This window comes from Schistocerca cancellata, chromosome 10 (genome assembly GCF_023864275.1).
Source record: "Schistocerca cancellata isolate TAMUIC-IGC-003103 chromosome 10, iqSchCanc2.1, whole genome shotgun sequence".
Lineage (NCBI taxonomy): Eukaryota > Metazoa > Arthropoda > Insecta > Orthoptera > Acrididae > Schistocerca > Schistocerca cancellata.
In genome coordinates, this window is record NC_064635.1 from 11812457 (window position 1) to 11833321 (window position 20865).

Sequence of the window (20865 nt, forward strand, 5' to 3'; positions counted from 1 at the left end):
TGGTCTTCCATGCTCGCGTATACCGCACAGAACGTTCGTAGAACCACGTGAAAAAGTCAGAAAGATGCTTCTTTGGTATATTCTTTTACTTGCGCGTCACGCTGGCTACAATGTCACTTGCGTCGGCAAAGCGTTGACCCTACATGCGAATTTCTGAACTTTGTCGCTATAGTACGTTCGTATCGGTAAGTCTCGTTTCCGGTGATGATTTTTTTTTATATAGAAAAGTACTGGTTCCGATGTACATTTCAGTCAAATCGAGGCAGGCGTATATCCGTCGTTGCTCCTGTTCGGGAGTCAAAGGGTGCGGGGGAAGCATTGCACACACTTCTCTGTTCTTCAAAACTTTCTGGAGAACATCCTGAACACTTGATTTACAGGTGTTGCACTGCTACAGTGCGTCACACAAGAACTTGACACAAGACGCCTGCGCGTCCGCTATTTAACACTTCCTGCTCACGACTCACTGGTCGAACGCACATCTCTCGTTTACGATATTGCAGTGCCCGTGTTATTCTGATTACGATGTTAAGTTCCAATGCACATACATGCATGGCGGATCCAATATGGCGGTCATAGACGTGGCAATTTCGCACTGACGTCATGGCGGGAAGCTCAGATTTTGGCGGGAAAATGGGTCAATGGGCTACCTGCACTAACGTAATTCCCCTCCCCACCGTAGCTCCACCCAGTGTCCCCACCGTGAGGTCTGGAGTGCAACTGACCTACACTCGTGCTCATAAATTAAGGATAATGCTGATACATGGTGAAACAACGCTCTGGTGGGCTGTTTTCGGGTTTAAATCACCGCGGGGTATAACCATGCGGTGCATTTGAACTGCGGTCGCCGCACGGTGGCGCTGGCAGCAGTCCAGAGGTGTGTTGGTGCATGTCAGAGTACGGTGCAGCGAGTAAGTGTGGAGACGTTTTGAGACGTGCTAATTGTGACTGTGTGTTGAAAATGGCTCAAAGACCACGTATTGATGACGTTATGAGGGCGACTGGAGGCTGGTGAAACACAGCAGGTCGGAGCACGGGCCCTCCACGCCCCACACAGTGTGATCTCAAAATTAGGGCAACGATTCCAGAAGACAGGAATCGTGTCCAGGCGCTACAGTACGGGACGTACACAGTGTACAACACCGCTAGAAGACCGATATCTCACCATCAGTGCCCGCACACGGCCACGAAGTACTGCAGGTAGCCTTCTCGGGACCATACTGGACGAGTCCATGTATGGTCTGAACAGTGATTCTTGCCGGGTTTTCATCTGGCATCAGCAAGGAACCAGATTCCAATCCCTTAATGTCCTTGAAAGGGATCTGTATGGAGGTCGTGGTTTGATGGTATGGGGTGGGATTATGATTGGTGCACGTACACCCCTGCATGTCTTTGAAAGTGGAAGCGTTACAGGTCAGGTGTATCGGGACGTCATTTTGCACCAGTATGTCCGCCTTTTCAGGGATGCAATGGGTCCCACCTTCCTCCTGATGGATGATAATGCATGGCCCCACCCAGCTGCTATCGTGGAGGAGTACCTTGAAACAGAAGATATCAGGCGAATGGAGTGGCCTGCCCGTTCTCCAGACCTACCGCATCGAGCACGTCTGGGATGCTCCCAGTCGACATATCGCTGCACGTCTTCAAATCGCTAGGACACTTCAGGAGCTCTGACAGGCACTGGTGCAAGAATGGGAGGCTATACCCCAGGAGCTGCTCGACCACCTGATCCAGAGTATGCCAACGTGTTGTGCGGCCTGTGTACGTGTGCATGGTGATCATATCCCATACTGATGTCGGGGTACATGCGCAGGAAACAGTGGCGTTTTGTAGCACATGTGTTTCGGGATGGTTTTCTCAACTTATCACCAATACCGTGGAGTTACAGATCTGTGTCATGTGTGTTCCCTATGTGCCTATGCTATTAGCGCCAGTTTTGTGTAGTGCTACGTTGTGGAGCACCCCATTCTGCAATTATCCTCAATTTATGAGCATGAGTGTAGTTCACAGCACCACCACCAGAGGGCACTGCTGTGCCTCCCCCGTCCCCTCCAATCACGTGATCCAAGATGTCAGCGCGAGGAAAAAATAGGTGGGGGGGGGGGTGTAATCAGCTCAGTCTGTGCTTAGCTTAATCGTTTACTGTGCACTATGTACTCAATGGATGAGATGTCATGTGCTGGAGAAAGAGTATTTTAACGGGCATATTAGCTGTAATCATGCAGCTGAGGGCTGTGTTCATAGCCACCTGCGCGATTCTTGAAAAGCAACGATATTTTGCGAATGTGTGAAGAAGATGAATACACTTCATCAAATAATGACGATGCAGCAGGATGGGGCTAAATTACACTTTCGCAACTCATGCTGACAAATGCGTGTGCTGTGACTGTAGATCATTCGGGAAAAGTCCAGTCGGTCTTCCAAAATGCGAGAGGCAAGAAAGATGTCCACCCACTCAGGCGCGCGCGCGCGCGCTCCCTGCCCCAGAATCTCCGCGCCTGCTGTGGAGGAGGCCACGTGCCGGGCTCACAGCGCCGGAAAACGGTGACCGCGATAAGCAACTCCTGCCGCGTTGAAAATACCCGCTGCCTACCTCTTACCCCTCCTCGAGCGCACGGATAGCCTTTGTCGTTGAACATGAACTGCTCCTAGAGTTATTACATCTGGTATTCAAGCAATGTGCGCAATATTGTCACATACGTAACTTGAAGATGTCACAGGAACCAAATGTACAAATGTACCACTGCAAAAACAGAGAGAGAGAGAGAGAGAGAGAGAGAGAGAGAGAGAGAGATGGGTTGTTTTTGGGGCGGAGACCAAACAGCGAGGTCATCGGTCTCATGTGGTTAGGGAAGGACGGGGAAGGAAGTCAGTCGTGCCCTCTCAAAGGAACCACCCCGGCATTTGCCTGGAACGATTTAGGGAAATCATGGAAAACCTAAATCAGGATGGCCGAACGCGGGATTGATCCGTCGCCCTGCCGAATGCGAGTCCAGTGTGCTAGCCACTGCGCCACCTCGCTCGGTCAGAGAGAGAGAGAGAGAGAGAGAGAGAAAGAGAGAGAGAGAGAGAGAGAGAGAGAGAGAGAGAGAGTGCAAGTGATGCAAGGATATTGAAACAATTTGCTACGTAACTACATGTTTTATTCCGAGAGGAATACCACTAAGACACTGGAGCACGGACTCTAAAAAAAGATCTCGGCACACTTGCGGAACCATGCCCGAGATACTTCGCACGCTTTTGTAGGAAATACCACATCCTTTCCTCGTATTTGAGCACAAGCTGCTTCAAGATTCATTAAATACAATTGACTATGTCTCTAAACATACTCTGTAAAAAAGCGACGTGCAGTGGAGTTTGCCTCAATTTTGTGGTGTATATCGCCACATCGTGGAATACATGTGAAGCCTCCCAGAGACACTACACGGGGCTTTATGCGAAATGCACAACTTACCATTAAAATTGCAACACCAAGAAGAAATGCAGATGATAAACGGGTATTCATTGGACAAATATATTATACTAGATCTGACATGTGGTTACATTTTCACGCAATTTGGATGCATAGATCCTGAGAAATCAGTATCCAGAACAACCACCTCTGGCCGTCATAACAACCTCGATACGCCTGGGCACTGAATCAAACAGAGCTTGGATGGCGTGTACAGGTACAGCTGCCCATGCAGCTTCAACAAGATACCACAGTTCACCAAGAGTAGTGATTGGCGTATTGTAACGGGTCAGTTGCTCGGCCACCATTGAGCAGTCGTTTTCAATTGGTGAGAGATCTGGAGAATGTGCTGGCCAGAGCAGCAGTCGAACATTTTCTGTAGGCACGTACAGGATCTGCAACATGCGGTCGTGCATTACCCTGCTGAAACGTAGCGTTTCGCAGGGATCGAATGAAGGGTAGAGCCACGGTTCGTAACACATCTGAAACGTAACGTTCACTGTTCAAAGTACAGTCCATGCGAACAAGAGGTGACCGTGACGTGTAACCAATGGCACTCCATACCATCACGCCAGGTGATACGCCAGTATGGCGATGACGAATACACGCTTCCAATGTGCGTTCACCGCGATGTCGCCAAACACGGATGCGACCATCATGACACTGTAAACAGAACCTGCATTCATCCGAAAAAATGACGTTTTGCCATTCGTGCACCTAGGTTCGTCGTTGAGTACACCATCGCAGGCGCTCCTGTCTGTGATGCAGTGTCAAGGGTAACAGCAGCCACGGTCTCCGAGCTGATAGTCCGTGCTGCTGCAAACGTCGTCGAACTTTTCGTGCAGATGGTTTTTCCCTTGCAAACGTCCCCATCTCTTGACTCAGGGATCGAGACGTGTCTGCACGATCCGTTACAGCCATGTGGATAAGATGCCTGTCATCTCTACTGCTAGTGATTCGAGACCGTTGGGATCCAGCACGGCGTTCCGTATTACCCTCCTGAACCCACCGATTCCATATTATGCTAACAGTTATTGGATGTCGCGATAGGCTACAATCCGACCTTTATCAAAGTCGGAAACGTGATGGTACGCATTTCTTCTCCTTACACGAGGCATCACAACAACATTTCACCAGGCGACGTCGGTCAACTGCTGTTTGTGTATGAGAAATCGGTTGGCAACTTTCCTCATGTCAGCTCGTTGTAGATGTCGCCACCGGCGCCAACCTTGTGTGAATGCTCTGAAAGGCTAATCATTTGCATATCACAGCATCTTCTTCCTGTCGGCTGAATTTCGCGTCTGTAGCACGTCATCTTCGTGGTGTAGCAATTTTAATGGCCAGTAGTGTACCGCAGCTTTTCCTTGTCTTTGAGCATGGGCTGCTTCCGGAGTTAGTAAAACCCAACTGCCCGGCCCGGTTAGCCGTGCGGTCTAACGAACTGGTTTCCGGGCTGGAAGGCGTGCCGGCCGCCGGCGGATTGGGGTCGAGGTCCGGTTAACCGGCCAGCCTGTGGATGGTTTTTAAGGCGGTTTTCCATTTGCCTCGGCGAATGCGGGCTGGCTCTCCTTATTCTGCCTCAGTTACGCTATGTGTGTGATTGTTGCCCAAAACATTCTCCACGTACGCGTACACCATAATTACTCTACTACGCAAACATTGGGGCTACACTCGTCTGGTGTGAGACGTTCCCGGTGGGTCCACTGGCGGCCGAACCGTACAATAACCCTCGGTTCAGTGTGTGGCGGCGGTGGGGTGAGTGGACTGCTGTAGCCTATTGTGGGGTTGTGAAGCACTGAGGACTACGGCGGCGACGAAGCCTCTGTCGTTTCCAGGTCTCCAGTCCCAATTGAATATATCTCTAAATACACTTTCAGGAAGTCCGCTGCAAAGTGGAGTGCTTCAATTTTGCGATGTATACTGCCACGTTTGAACAAAGAAGACGTCACGTGACTCTGAGACGTCAGAGAACTTTACGTAGATACCTTGCCCTGTCTCGTTCGAACGAGTCTGTTGAGACTGCTATGCCAAGCACAATGGATGTCCTGTGACACTCTGGCGTTATGGGACTTCGTGTGAGTGGAGTATTCTGATTAGGTCTTACTGAATTTACCCGCCAAACTGCTGTTGCTGCCTCCGGTGTGGGAGCACTGTCCGGCATTTTCTGCAGACGGACAAAATACGATACTTTCAGCGGCAAAACTGGTTTGCACAGATCGAAAAGAAACGTACAGCAGTAATATGGCACCGACAGTTAAACTGTGCAAAACTGCAGAATGAGATTTTCACTCTGCGGCGGAGTGTGCGCTGATATGAAACTTCCTGGCAGATTAAAACTGTGTGCCCGACCGAGACTCGAACTCGGGACCTTTGCCTTTCGCGGGCAAGTGCTCTACCATCTGAGCTACCGAAGCACGACTCACGCCCGGTACTCACAGCTTTACTTCTGCCAGTACCCATCTCCTACCTTCCAAACTTTACAGAAGCTCTCCTGCGAACCGGGCGTGAGTCGTGCTTCGGTAGCTCAGATGGTAGGGCACTTGCCCGCGAAAGGCAAAGTCCCGAGTTCGAGTCTCGGTCGGGCATACAGTTTTAATCTGTCAGGAAGTTTCATGTGCAAAACTGGTCTACAGATCATGAAATATGGAAACTATCGACAAGGACACTTCCTCAATTACTCTGCTCTACTACTATCGAGGAATTTTCCAGCGTGAAACCGACTCCAATCGGGCTACGTCACCACACACCATATCGATGCAGTAAACGCACAATTCGTATCCTGCACCATACAAAATCACCACCTCTGCATGCTGCACATAGCTGTTGACCACGAGGCATACTTATTTACACCGCTGAGAGAGACAGATCCCAAAAAACATGATCACACGCACTGTATATACTCCTAGGTATTTCCCGAGAGGTCGGTCGGTCATCCACTGCGGCCAACTGCCACGAGTCGACTGCCCCAGCACACGCGTGGCTGATGCGCGATCAGAGCGCCCTCCACGGACCGCGGTCACTCTCCGAACTGGTGTACGAATGCTGGGCTGGCTCCCCCGTAACAAAGGCGTTACCTTTTCCGGCAACTTAAAAACGCTTCTCTTCGATTATGTGGTAAGTTTACAATGTTAATTTTTCCCCACTGTTTAGCACGTATTTTTCGCATTTGACTTACGCAATTCATAAGGAAACATCAAACCCTTCCATGACAGGAATATGCATTTCACCTCACTGGACAGCAAAAATAACTCATGTGTTAAGACAATTTACACCTGATGATGGACCCGCAGGGTCCGAAACGCATCACGTGTTTAAAAGAAGACGAAGATTCGTGACTGAAGGCGTTTTTTGATTCGTACTTCCACTGTATTGAATTCAGTCACGTTTGCAGCTGAAAAATATGGATGAAATTGAAATGTAACAATTCTGACATCACAATTCTCGTTCGAGCGTTTCCACTACAGTCCTCTTCGTCAGCACACCACCCAAGAGCCCTTCTGCCTGACGCGAAAGTTGCGGAATTCGGACAGGAGGATCAGTGCTCCTTTTCTGGGCTCAAATTTCACTGGACGCAGTTTGCAGGGCTTTGGGAGACTTACCGGAACAGTCTTAGTGATGGGTATGTCCCCCACCAAAGGGGTGTCTTACAAAATACTCGGTCTACCTGCAAGGTTGGCAGAGGAGTAGAGCGTTTCGTGACGGGTTCATTAACTGTGCGTTAGATACGTTACAAAGACGCTCAAAGGAACTCCAGTGGTAGACGCTAAAAGACAGGCGGTGTGTATCACGGAGAAGATAAGTCTCAAAATGAAGCACATAACGCATTATTTTCCCCTACATACGTCTTGCGAAATGACCGCGGTCAGAAAGTCAGAGGAAATAAGGCTCACGTGGAAGTTTATAGACAGTCGTTCTTACAACACTTGATTTGTGACTGTAAGAAGGAACGGGGTAAAGGTATTGATGGCTGAAGTACCCTCCTCCAGACACTGGAAGGTGTCTTGCCAAAGTGTAGACGGAGATGCAGACTTTGAGGCGAGAGCGAAAAACTGCACTGTTACAGTGATGGCTTCAGGTTAACCGTGGAGAAGTGGGTAAACACGAGAGATGGCACCTCAAATGGAAGAAGCTGGTGAGCGGTGGCACGTCAGATACATCGCTGTGTGGGCGTTGTCTTGCTGAAACATGACTTCACGGAGGTAATACGGCTGCAGCGAACTAGTGAACTTTTCTTTCAGTTTTATAACTAATAATTTTAACACACGTATTAAAAAAACTGTTTACTGTATGACTTATCAATCATCTATAACATCACGTAGACCTCGGTGATAGCCGGCCGCTGTGGCAGAGCGCTCTAGGCGCTACAGTCTGGCACCGCGCGACCGCTACGGTCGCAGGTTCGAATCCTGCCTCGGACATGGATGTATGTGATGTCCTTAGGTTAGTTAGGTTTAATTAGCTCTAAGTTCTAGGGGCCTGATGACTTCACATGTTAAGTCCCATAGTGCTCAGGGCCATTTGAACGATTTTGGACTTCGGTGATAGGTTACAGCCACCGGCCTTAACACGTCACAAATGTAACTACTGCAGTACAGATTACCAGCTATGCGAACCAGACGTTATCGTGTTGTGTATGCAATGCAACACCATACTATCCCTCTAAGTGCCGGGACCATACGACAGTGGCTATTGCATTGCGGTCGGGTGAAGTTCGTTCCGCTCGTAGTGGCCACACACCGATGTATCTACTGTGCTGCTGGGTGCAGAACCCTAACTCGTACGAAAAGTTACCAACCAACGACTGAATGGGACGCTGACGTAACGTTCGACTGGCGCCCAGTCACGGGTCTGCCACATTTCTTCCGGCACACACTTTGGAAAAAAGCGTCCCGGTCAGAGCAGAGAGAGAGAGAGAGAGAGAGAGAGAGAGAGAGAGAGAGGTGTTCGTTACGGCACGCTGGGTTTTGTAACGGCTGACTGCCGGTGTGGGGGAGTCGTTCTGTGAGGTGTGTGACCAAGCCCGTCACTCAGTGTGTACTCCGCTGACACTGGACGAAGCAGGCGTCGAGGGATGCCGGACATTTGCCACACTTGCCCCTTCGCCAGGTAGCTTGAGTAGCGATCCCTCAGCTAAGGGACGCCCTTCCTCGTACTTCTTCTGTCCGCTTTCAAACCACCGTCTCCACATCTTACTCGATACAACCAGTACGTAAGGGACCTTCTTCTTCGACATCTTGGCCAAATACAGAGCTTCTTTTCCGAAATCGAAATATTTACAACTTTTGGGAAACGAAAGCAATACCGACGATTACGTCAGTATTTAATCAGTTTTGCGAAGTATAAATATAGATCCCTCTGTCTGTACGGCAGCTTCCTTTCACGCTTACTGATTGCGATGGAAACAGTCCACCGCCATGGCAGCAACAAGAAAGGAACGATGTAAGGAGAATGCGAATGTACGCTAATCATTTCTTTTTGATCACTGCATTTGTGCCTACTTTAATTACTACAACTGCATACCCAAAAGACAACAAGGAAAGAAGAAATGGGTATGTGAATGTTTGAAAAGATGAACGATATACTCCATATTAATTTACTGTCTAAAATGCGATATCCCTTGCGGCGAAACATTAGTTAATAAAGTGTAGCGGGACAATGTTCAAAACATGACTGAAAATACGGTCACTAAATACAAATAAGAACATCTATGATTGACATGTCATCTAAAGTCGACGTACAATTTTAAAATTTTAGAAATAGGGAAATGAAGTAATACAGAATGCTATACATGTAACATAAGTAGCTGTTCAAGATTGTTTAGCTCTGGTATTTACAGGATCACAGAGAAAGCATCCTAGGTTTTGGAGGGAAAAGCCGTAATTGTAATGATCTGCACTATAACAGAAACAAGAAGCGCAACTTAAGTAAAAATAATGTGATGTGTGTTCCAGCTCACAACCGACATGGAAGCAAATAGTTCCTGTGACTCAGTATGGGCAGAGGTTATATTCGACAACCGGAATAAATTAATAACTGGCTCCATTTACCGACCCCCCGGTCTCAGATGAAACAGTTGCTGAACATTTCAAAGAAAACTCGAGTCTCATCGCAAATAGGTACCCTACTCATACAATTATAGTTGGCAGTGACTTCAATCTACCTTCCGTATTTTGACAAAAATACATTTTCAGACCACGTTGTAGATAGAAAACAACTTCCGTAATTGTTCTAAATGCTTTTTTTAAAATTATTTTGAAGAATTAGTTCACGAGGCCATACAAAATGTAAATGGTTACGAAAACACACTTGACCTCTTAGTCACAAATAATCCTGAGCATCACGACGGATCCAGGGATTAGTGAACACACAGTCGTAGCGAGGCTCAATTCCGTAACAAAGAAATTCACCAAAACTAAACGTGAAATATATCTATTTATAAAAGCAACTCAAAATTCGGCTGACGCCTTTCTAAGAGACAGTCTCCAATCCTGGCAAACTATGTAAGTGAAGACCATATGTGGCTTAAGTTCAAAGAAATAGTATCAACAGCACTCGAGAGATTCATACCAAATAAATTAATAAGAGACGGAACTGATCCCCCACGGTACACAAAACATGACACAAAGCTGCTGCAGGAGCACCGAAAAAGGCACGTATAATTTAGACGAACACAAAATCTCCAAGATTGGGGAAGTTTTACTGAGGCTCGAAAGTTGGTGCGGATTTCAATACGAGATGCATTTAATCGTTTCCACAACGGAACTGCCTCTAGACATGTGGCGGAAAATCCAGAGAGATTCTGGTTCTATGTTAAGTAAAGCAGCGGATAGGCTCAGTAAGCGATGGGGGTGGGAGGAGGATGAGGAGGAGGGGGGGACGTGGTGGAACTGCGGCAGGTATGTGTGTCGGCGCCTCTTCTGGGCGGACACACACATTCCGATGCGCTAACAGTTATCGCTGTCAACTTTAGTTTTCAGTTCAAAATGGTTCAAATTGCTCTGAGCACTATGGGACTTAACTTCTGAGGTCATCAGTCCCCTAGAACTTAGAACTACTTAAACCTAACTAACCTAAGGACATCACACACATCCATGCCCGAAGCAGGATTCGAACCTGCGACGTAGCGGTCGCACGGTTCCAGACTGTAGCACCTAGAACCGCTCGGCCACTCCGGCCGGCTAGTTTTCAGTAACTGGAATTTTTTATTGTGATTTGTCACAGTCTTAAGTAACTTATTACAAACGTTAAACCAGTATCCCTCTGCACTCCACCAACGTTAAATTGTTCATATTTTTGATCTGCAGCTCCTGTCTTTCTTTCCCTGTTCGTAATTTAATTTATTCGCTTTATGATCCGCCTTTTTATACAAAATACTGTTTTTCCCTGTTACCCAAACATGTTTCGACATGTCTGTGATATCATTGGTGGATCTTATTTAATGGAAACGTGATTTTACATTATATGGCTTCGCGGGACTAACTTCGTGGTGTCCTGCACTGATAGCTTGTCATCTTTTGTTGTGACTGATCCTTCTTCTTTTGCGTTCTCAGGGCACTGCGCACACATATGAAATGTACTTTGTGTAATTTCGTTTTTACAAGCACCTTTTCACTTCGCAAAACGCAGTGATCACTATGTTGCTGTTGTGAGGTTTGTGAGATGAAAAGATGCTTGTAAAAATGAAATTACACAAAGTACATTTAATATCTTTGCGCAGTGCCCTGAGAACGCAAAAGAAGAATCAGTCGCAACTAAACATGGCAAGCTGTCAGTGCAGAACACCATACACATGGTCCTGCAAAACCATATAACGTAAAACCACGTTTTCAATACACAAACTCCACTGATGACGGCACAGAGGTACCAGAACATATTTGGGTAACAAGAAAAAAGCCGGCCGGAGTGGCCGTGCGGTTCTAGGCGCTTCAGTCTGGAACCGAGCGACCGCTACGGTCGCAGGTTCGAATCCTGCATCGGGCATGGATGTGTGTGATGTCCTTAGGTTAGTTAGGTTTAATTAGTTCGAAGTTCTAGGCGACTGATGACCTCAGAAGTTAAGTCGCATAGTGCTCAGGGCCATTTTTGAATAAGAAAAAACAGTGCTTTGCAGAAAATGCGGAACCTGTATCCAGGAAAATGTAGGACATTCCCACTGTTATCTCTCACACTGTGATTAGTAACAAGTAACAACAACCAAGCAGTGCTAACTGCTACACATGGCCCTGTGTCGACGCAACGGAAGTGGTACCTTCTCGCCTGTAAAGATAAGTACTTGTCGGGACGTAAGGCGCTACTGTAAAAAGATCGATGCGCGAAGCATACAACTATCAGCTTAATATATTTGCTAAACATCATTCCCGGAAACCGGGAAAACTCTGGTTCTACGTAAAGTCGCTAGGCGGCCGAAGGCTTCTATCAAATGTTCGAATGTATGTCAATTCCTGAGGGACCAAAATACTGAGGTCATCGGCCTCTAGACTTACTCACTACTTAAACTAACTTACGCTAAGGACAACACACACACCCCTGCGCGAGGAAGACCTCCAACCTCCTGCGAGCGGAGCCGCGCGAACCGTGGCAAGACTCCTCGAACCACGCGGCTACTCCACGCAGCTAAGGCTTCTATCGAGTCATTCGCTGATGAGTCTGGTGTGGCAGCAGAAGACACCAAAAGGTAAGCTGAACTTCTAAATTCCGCATTTAAGAAGCAAATGAAAGACCTGAAAAGAAATTCGTCGCCAGCTCCGGATGAAAACCAAATACAGTTTTACGAAGAGTACTCTACGGTACTGGCCGCTTAGCTGCCTTGTATTTTACGCGAATCTCTCTCCCACCGCAAACTCCCAAGAGACATTAAAAACGTGCAGGTGACTCCTGTATATAAGATTGTTGAAAGGACGAACCCGCAAAATTACAGGCCAATGTCCTTAGCCGGTCGCTGAGGCCGAGCGGTTCTAGGCACTTCAGTCTGGAACCACAATGCTACTACGGTCTCAGGTTCGAATCCTGCCTCCGGCATGGATGTCTGTGATGTCCTTAGGTTAGTTAGGTTTAAGTAGTTCTAAGTTCTAGGGGACTGATGACCTCAGATGTTCAGTCCCATAGTGCTTAGAGCCATTTGAACCAATATCGTTAACATCGGTCTATTGCTTAGAAAGCAAAAAAAAAAAAAAAAAAAATTGCTTGAGTCGGAGATGCTTTTGTTCACAAATCAGCAGGGATTCGGAGAGCATCGCTAGTGCGAAACTCACCTTGTCCTTTCCTCAGACGATATGCTGCGAACCATGAATGATGGACGACAGGAAGAGGCTGTATTCATATATCTCAGAAAAGCGTTTGACACGGCGCCCCACTGCAAACTCTTAACGAATGTCCGAACATATTGAACAGGTTCCTTGATATTTGAAGACTTGGGTTTAAATATACACTACTGGCCATTAAAATTGCTACACCAAAAACAAATGCAGATGATAAACGGGTATTCATAGGACAAATGTATTATACTAGAACTGACATGCGATTACATTTTCACGCAATTTGGGTGCATAGATCCTGAGAAATCAGCACCCAGGACAAAACACCTCTGGCAGTAGTAACAGCCTTGATACGTCTGGGCATTGAGTCAAACAGAGCTTGGATGGCGTGTACAGATACAGCTGCCCATGCAGCTTCAAACCACAGTTCATCAAGAGTAGTGACTGGCGTATTGTGACGACCCAGTTGCTCGGACACCATTGACCAGACGTTCAATTGGTGACTGATCTGGAGAATGTGCTGACCAGGGCAGCAGTCGAACATTTTCTGTATCCAGAAATGCCCGTACAGGACCTGCAACATGCGGTCGTGCATTATCCTGCTGAAATGTAGGGTTTCGTAGGGATCGAACGTAGGGTAGAGCTACGGGTCGTAACACATATGAAATGTAACATCCACTGTTCAAAGTGCCGTCAATGCGAACAAGAGGTGACCGAGACGTGTAACCAATGCCAGCCCATACCACCACGCCGGGTGGTACACCAGTATGGCGATGACGAATACACGCTTCCAATGTGAGTTCACCCCGACGTCGCCAAACCCGGATGCGACCATCATGGTGCTGTAAACAGAACCTGGATTCATCCGAAAAAATTACGTTTTGCCATTCGTGCACCCAGGTTCGTCGTTGAGTAGACCATCGCAGGCGCTCCTGTCTGTGATGCAGCGTCAAGTGTAACCGCAGCCACGGTCTCCGAGCTGATAGTCCGTGCTGCTGCAAACGTCGTCGAACTGTTCGTGCAGATGGTTGTTGTCTTGCAAACGTTCCATCTGTTGACTCAGGGATCGAGACGTGGCTGCACGATCCGTTAAAGCCATGCGGATAAGATGCCTGTCATCTCGACTGCTAGTGATACGAGGCCGTTGGGATCCAGCACGGCGTTCCGTATTACCCTCCCGAACCCACCGACTCCATATTCTGCCAATAGTCATTGGATCTCGACCAACGCGATCAGCAATGTCGCGATACGATAAACCGCAATCGCGATAGGCTACAATCTGACCTTTACCATAGTCGGAAAAGTGATAGTACGCATTTATCCTCTTTATAGGAGGCATCACAACAACGTTTCATGAGGCAGCGCCCATTAACTGTTTGTGTACGAGAAATCGCTTGGAAACTTCCCTCATGTCAGCACGTTGTAGGCGTCGCCACTGGCGCCAATGTTGTGTGAATGCTCTGAAAAGCTAATCATTTGCATATTACAGCATCTTCTTCCTGTCGGTCAAATTTCACGTCTGTAGCACGTCATCTTCGTGGTGTAGCAATTTTAATGGCCAGTAGTGTAGAAGACGTTTGGAGAGAAGGCAGAAGTCGAAAACGTGGATGCCGGGACGGGGTTCGACCCTCGAGGCAGCAGAAGGCGAGTGCAGTATGTGTGTGTGTGGGCCTGGTCCAGGAGGCGGGAGGGGGAGGCGGAGGCGGAGGTCAGCGCGACGCAGGCAAAGGTCCTCGGGAGTGCATGTGAGTGTCTGACAGCAGGTGGCGGTAGCGGGTCGCCACCGAGTATGTGGGCCGCAGCGCAGAGACGGCGAGGTGGTGCGGAACGAGGCACGCGGAAGTCCCCCCTGACCCCCCTCTCTTCCTAGCCTCACCCCCCTCCTCTTTCTCCTCTCCCCCCCCCCCCCCACCGACCGACTCCTCCACCTCCTCCTCGCAGTGACCAGAGCTCCCGGAGTTCCCGAGCTCATCTGCAGACATCTCTCTATACAGCCGCCCACTCCACTCACATTAGGGAGGTCGGCTGTTCAGACGTACAGTATCTGCTCAGCAGTACAGGACACCTCTATGTTAAGCGGAATGGACCGGTAGATGTCACGAGATGCGGACCCGCCAGCATAAGAGAAGCCGGGTGGGGTTGTTGTGTTCCCAGTGGAGGAGCAGGAACAGCACAACGGGTCGGTCAGGGGAGTTTGAACGTGGACTGGTCGTTGGATATCAACAGAGTGACAACTCCGTCACGGACATTCCAAGTCTTGTCAGGCTGCCAAAATAGACTGTTGGCGATACGACTGTGAAGTCGAAATGCGAAGGAACGGCCACAGCTAGCCTGAGAACAGCCAAACCGCATGATCTGATGGACAGGGACAGTCGAGTATTCGTTAAAAAAGAAAATAACTTGCAACCAGCGGAAGCAGTTACTCTTCAGTACCAAAGTGGGATCAGGAGTCCAGCCAGGTAGCACAATGACTGTGCGGAGGCAGTTAAAAGCAAGAGGCTACAGTGGTCGAGCATCTCTTCATACAACGAGGTGACAAAAGTCATGGGATACCTAGTCGGTCTTCCCTTTGCCCGGCATAGTCCAGCACCTCGACGTGGCAAGGTGTCAACAAGTCGTTGGGAGTCCTGTGCAGAAATATGGAACCATGCGCCTCTCTAGTCGTCTATAATTGCGAAAGTGTTGTCAGTGCAGGATTTGTACATGAACTGACCTGTCGATTATGTCCCATAAATGTTGGACGGGTGACCAGATAATTCGCTCGAATTGTGCTCAATGCTCCTCAAAGCAACTGCGAACAACGGTGGTGCGCAGACAATTTCTTCGTTATTTGGGAACAAGAATGGCTGCAAATCGTCTCGAACTACCTGAACACGACCATTTCCAGTCAATCATCGGTTCGCCGGCCGGAGTGGCCGAGCGGTTCTAGGCGCTACAGTCCGGAACCGCGCTGCTGCTACGGTCGCAGGTTCGAATGCTGCCTCAGGCATGGATGTGTGTGTGATGTCCTTAGGTTAGTTAGGTTTAAGTAGTTCTAAGTTCTAGGAGACTTATGACCTAAGATGTTGAGTGCCATAGTGCTCAGAGCCACTTGAACCAATCATCGGTTCACTTGGACCAGTCCCATGTAAACACAGCCCACACCTTTATGGAGGCAACACCAGCTTGCACAGTGCCTTGTAGACAGCTTGAGTGTATGGCTTCGTGGAGTTCAGTCCGGAACCGCGCTGCTGCTACGGTAGCAGGTTCGAATGCTGCCTCGGGCACGGATGTGTGTGATGTCCTTAGGTTAGTTAGGTTTAAGTAGTTCTACGTCTAGGGGACTAATGACCTCACATGTTAAGTCCCATAGTGATTTGAACCATGCAGCAGTCATTGGACGTAACTTGAGTAACAAATCCGTCACGGACATTCGAAACCTTACAAAGCTGCCCAAGTGCATTGGTGATGTGACTATGAATTGGAAATGAGAAGGAACAGTCACAGTGAAGCCAAGATCTGACAGTCCTAAAGTACTGATGGACAGGCACCATGGAGCATTGCGGAGACAGTCTGCAAAACAGACGCATGAAAGGAATAGTCCTGAGCTGCAAAGTGGCACTGGCAGTCCAGTTAGTGCAATCACTGTGCCTTGGGAACAACTGTCGAGCATCTATTCATTCACCACACATTTCTGTAGCAGGTGCTGAGCGATAGTGTAAAAAGTGACGCCGCTGGACGGTCGATGACTGGAAATGAGTGACTTTTAGTGATGAACGACGCTATACTCTGTTGCTAACCGATGTAAGGGTTTGGGTTTGGCGAATGCCTGGAGAACGTTACCTGCCATCATACGTAGTGGCGAAGGTCTAGCTCGGAAGACTTCGTGGTGTGGTATCTATAGAACAGGGGTGTTTTTACTCGTTAACCTCTGGTACCCTTATTGTACTTAAGGGGAAACGAGAGAGTGACGGACGAAAGTATTGCTCAAATTCACGATTTTTTTCTCCGCAAGTGGAATGTAGTAGACAAATGAGGTTTGCTGCAAAGAATAAAGCATACATTGAAGTTTTTATTGACATTTTTTTTATTGAAAATAATTGAGATTTTTTCCATCTCTGAAAGGAGGTAGATCGATTGTTGTCGCTGTAACTCCGGTTCCGGTTAGTGATTATCTGAAAAATGAAGTTCACATATCATCCTGATACTTACAAATATAATTTTATTTCTTGGTAGGGATTTGCAAAAAAATTGCGAAATTATAGATATTTGAAAGAATTCCCATTTTGGGACTCCTGTTTTTTGGCCGATAAAATAGTAAACGTCAATATAAAAAAATCGGCTCCCATGAGCTGAAGAGAATTCAGTTTGCTTCAAGGGATGAAAATTGTAGCGTGGGCGACGACAACCATGCCGAAAAACGTTATTTGGGGAAAAACTCGTTTAAAGTTTGACAAGTATTCATCATATAAAAAAACAGTGATGGAGATTGAAACTTTCGGTACGTCATCGATGCCTGGTCCACAGTAACTATCACCCCAGCTAGTGGATGGCCGCTTGGCCGCTTCCTGCTACTTTGACCCGATAAACCCTCGTTTTCGTTCTCAAAGCGCTTTTCTTCGCTGAGCGCATCGCCGCTGCCGTCTGTACCGTCACAGAATCGGCGCATTTCCTCGTCGATTTTGATGTGATGGGCATTTACCACATGCATTAATGCAGTATGGCCTACGTTGAATAGACATAGGGCCAAATTTGAACCAATGTTGTAACATTTCTGAAATGAACTGGCCTGCTCAGAGTCCCCAGCTCAGACTACGGCAAACTTTTGGGGTGAGTCAGAACGTAGACTCTGTTCCACACCGCAACGTCCAGCTGACACCCTTGCCTGGTTTCGGATCTTCAGGAAGAATGGCCCTCCATTACTCCACAAACATTCAGACGCCTCACTGAAATTGTCCTTAGGAGAGATCAGCCGGCCGCGGTGGTCTAGCGGTACTGGCGCTGCAGTCCGGAACCGCGAGACGGCTGCGGTCGCAGGTTCGAATCCTGCCTCGGGCATGGGTGTGTGTGATGTCCTTAGGTTAGTTAGGTTTAAGTAGTTCTAAGTTCTAGGGGACTTATGACCTAAGATGTTGAGTCCCATAGTGCTCAGAGCCATTTTTTTTTTTTTTTTTTTTGAGAGATCAAACCATCATAAAGGGGAAGCGTGGACATATCCCATAACTATTTCCACTTTTAGGGTTCGGGACAATTTCGATAAGTGAGAGTATATACATTTATTCTCTAGCCGAACCTGACCAGCCGTTCTGTACTTCTTGTCAATCGGATTTCCTAGAAGACTTTATTCCCTTTCGCGTGCTTCAGTTATTCAGTTTTTATATTTTCTCCTTTCATTAACTAAACTCGATATCTCGTCTGTTGTCCAAGGATTTCTACTAGGCTTTGTCTTTTTACCAATTTTATTCTCAGCTGCCTAGACGAAGATGAGATGGGAGGTATGATACTGCGGCAAGAATTTCACACAGCACTGAAAGACATAAGTCGTAACGAGATGCCGGGATTAGACGACATTCCGTCAGAACTACTGATAACCTTCGGAGAAACAGCTGTGAGAAAACTCTTCCATTTGGTATGTAAGGTGTATGAGACCTGCGAAACACCCTCAGACTTCAAGAAGAATATAACGATTCCAGTTACAAAGAAATCAGATGCTGACAGGTGTGTATATTACGTTACCGAACTTTCAGTGTAATAAGTCATGGTTGCAGAATATTAACACGAATTCTTTACAGAAGAATGGAAAAACTAGTAGAAGTCCGACCTCGCGGAAGATCAGTTTGGTTTGCGAAGAAATGTAGGAACACGCGAGGCACTTTTGACCCTACAACCTTTCTTAGGAGAGAAATTTCTCATGGTCGGAGTCCACAGTCATGCAGAATTTTTTTGACTTCAGGTTAAGGGAAGCCCAACCTACAATTATTGCATTTGTAGACTTAGAAGAGGCTTTTGACAGTGTTAATTGGAATAGTCTTTTTGAAATTTTGAAGCTGTCAGGGATACATCACAGGGACCGAGAGTTTATACAGGGTGTTACAAAAAGGTACGGCCAAACTTTCAGGAAACATATCCTCACACACAAATAAAGAAAAGATGTTATGTGGACATGTGTCCGGAAACGCTTAATTTCCATGTTAGAGCTCATTTTAGTTTCGTCAATATGTACTATACTTCCTCGATTGAGCGCCAGCTGGCCCAATTGAAGGAAGGTAATGTTGACTTCGGTGCTTGTGTTGACATGCGACTCATTGCTCTACAGTACTAGCATCAAGCACATCAGTACGTAGCATCAACAGGTTAGTTTTCATCACGAACGTGGTTTTGCAGTCAGTGCAATGTTTACAAATGCGGAGTTTGATGTATGGATTAGCAAGGGGCAATAGCCGTGGCGCGGTACGTTTGTATCGAGACAGATTTGCAGAACGAAGGTGTCCCGGCAGGAAGACGTTCGAAGCAATTGATCGGCGTCTTACGGAGCACGGAACATTCCAGCCTATGTCTCGCGACTGGGGAAGACCTAGAACGACGAGGACACCTGCAATGGACGAGGCAATTCTTCGTGCAGTTGACGATAACCCTAACGTCAGCGTCAGAGAAGTTGCCCCTGTACAAGGTAACGTTGACCACGTCACTGTATGGAGAGTGCTACGGGAGAACCAGTTGTTTCCGTTACCATGTACAGCGTGTGCAGACACTATCAGCAGCTGATTTGCCTCCACGGGTACACTTCTGCGAATGGTTCATCCAACAATGTATCAATCCTCATTTCAGTGCAAATGTTCTCTTTACGGATGAGGCTTCATTCCAACGTGATCAAATTGTAAATTTTCACAATCAACATGTGTGGGCTGACGAGAATCCGCACGCAGTTGTGCAATCACGTCATCAACACAGATTTTCTATGAACGGTTGGGCAGGCATTGTTGGTGATGTCTTGATTGGGCCCCATGTTCTTCCACCTACGCTCAATGGAACACGTAATCATGATTTCATACGGGATACTCTACCTGTGCTGCTAGAATATGTGCCTTTCAAGTACGACACAACATGTGTTTCATGCACGATGGAGCTCCTGCACATTTCAGTCGAAGTGTTCGTACGGTTCTCAACAACAGATTCGGTGACCGATGGATTGGTAGAGGCGGACCAATTCCATGGTCTCCACGCTCTCCTGACTTCAACCCTCTTGACATTCATTTACGGGGGCATTTGAAAGCTCTTGCCTACGCAACCCCAGACTCTTCGTGCTCGAATTGTGGATGGCTGTGATATAATACGCCATTCTCCAGGGCTGCATCAGCGCATCAGGGATTCCATGCGACGGAGGGAGGATGCATGTATCCTCGTTAACGGAGGACATTTGGAACATTTCCTTTAACGAAGTGTTTGAAGTCACGCTGGTACGTTCTGTTGCTGTGTGTTTCCAGCCCATGATTAATGTGATTTGAAGAGAAGTAATAAAATGAGCTCTAACACGGAAAGTAAGCGTTTCCGGAAAGATTTCCACACAACATATTTTCTTTCTTTGTGTGTGAGGAATGTTTCCTGAAAGTTTGGCCGTACCTTTTTGTAACACCCTGTATACAACTTTTACAGAAACCAGACGGCAGTTAAAGGAGTCAAGGGGCATGAAAGGGAAGTAGTGGTCGAGAAGGGATTTTACACGGTTGTGGCCTATCCCCCATGTTATCCAATCTGTGCATTGAGCAAGCAGTAAAGGAAATCAAAGAAAAAATTGGAGAAGGAATTAAAGTTCCGCGACAAGAAATGAAAACTTTGAGGTTTTCTGATCTCAGAGACAGCAAAGGACTTGGAAGGGCGTTGAACGGAATGGACAGTGTCTTGAAGCAAGGATATCAGATGAACATCATCAGAAACAAGACAATAGAATGTAGTCGAATAAAATAACATGATGTTGAGACTGTTAGATTAAGAAACAACAAACTTAAATCAGTAGATGAGATCTGCTATTTGCGGAGCAAAGTAACTAATGATGGCCGAAGTCGAGAGGATATAAAACGAAGACTGACAATTTAAGGAAAGTGCTTCTGAAGAAGAGAAATTTAATGACATAGAATATAGATTTGTGTGTCAGGATGTCTTTTCTGAAGGATCTGTCTGAGG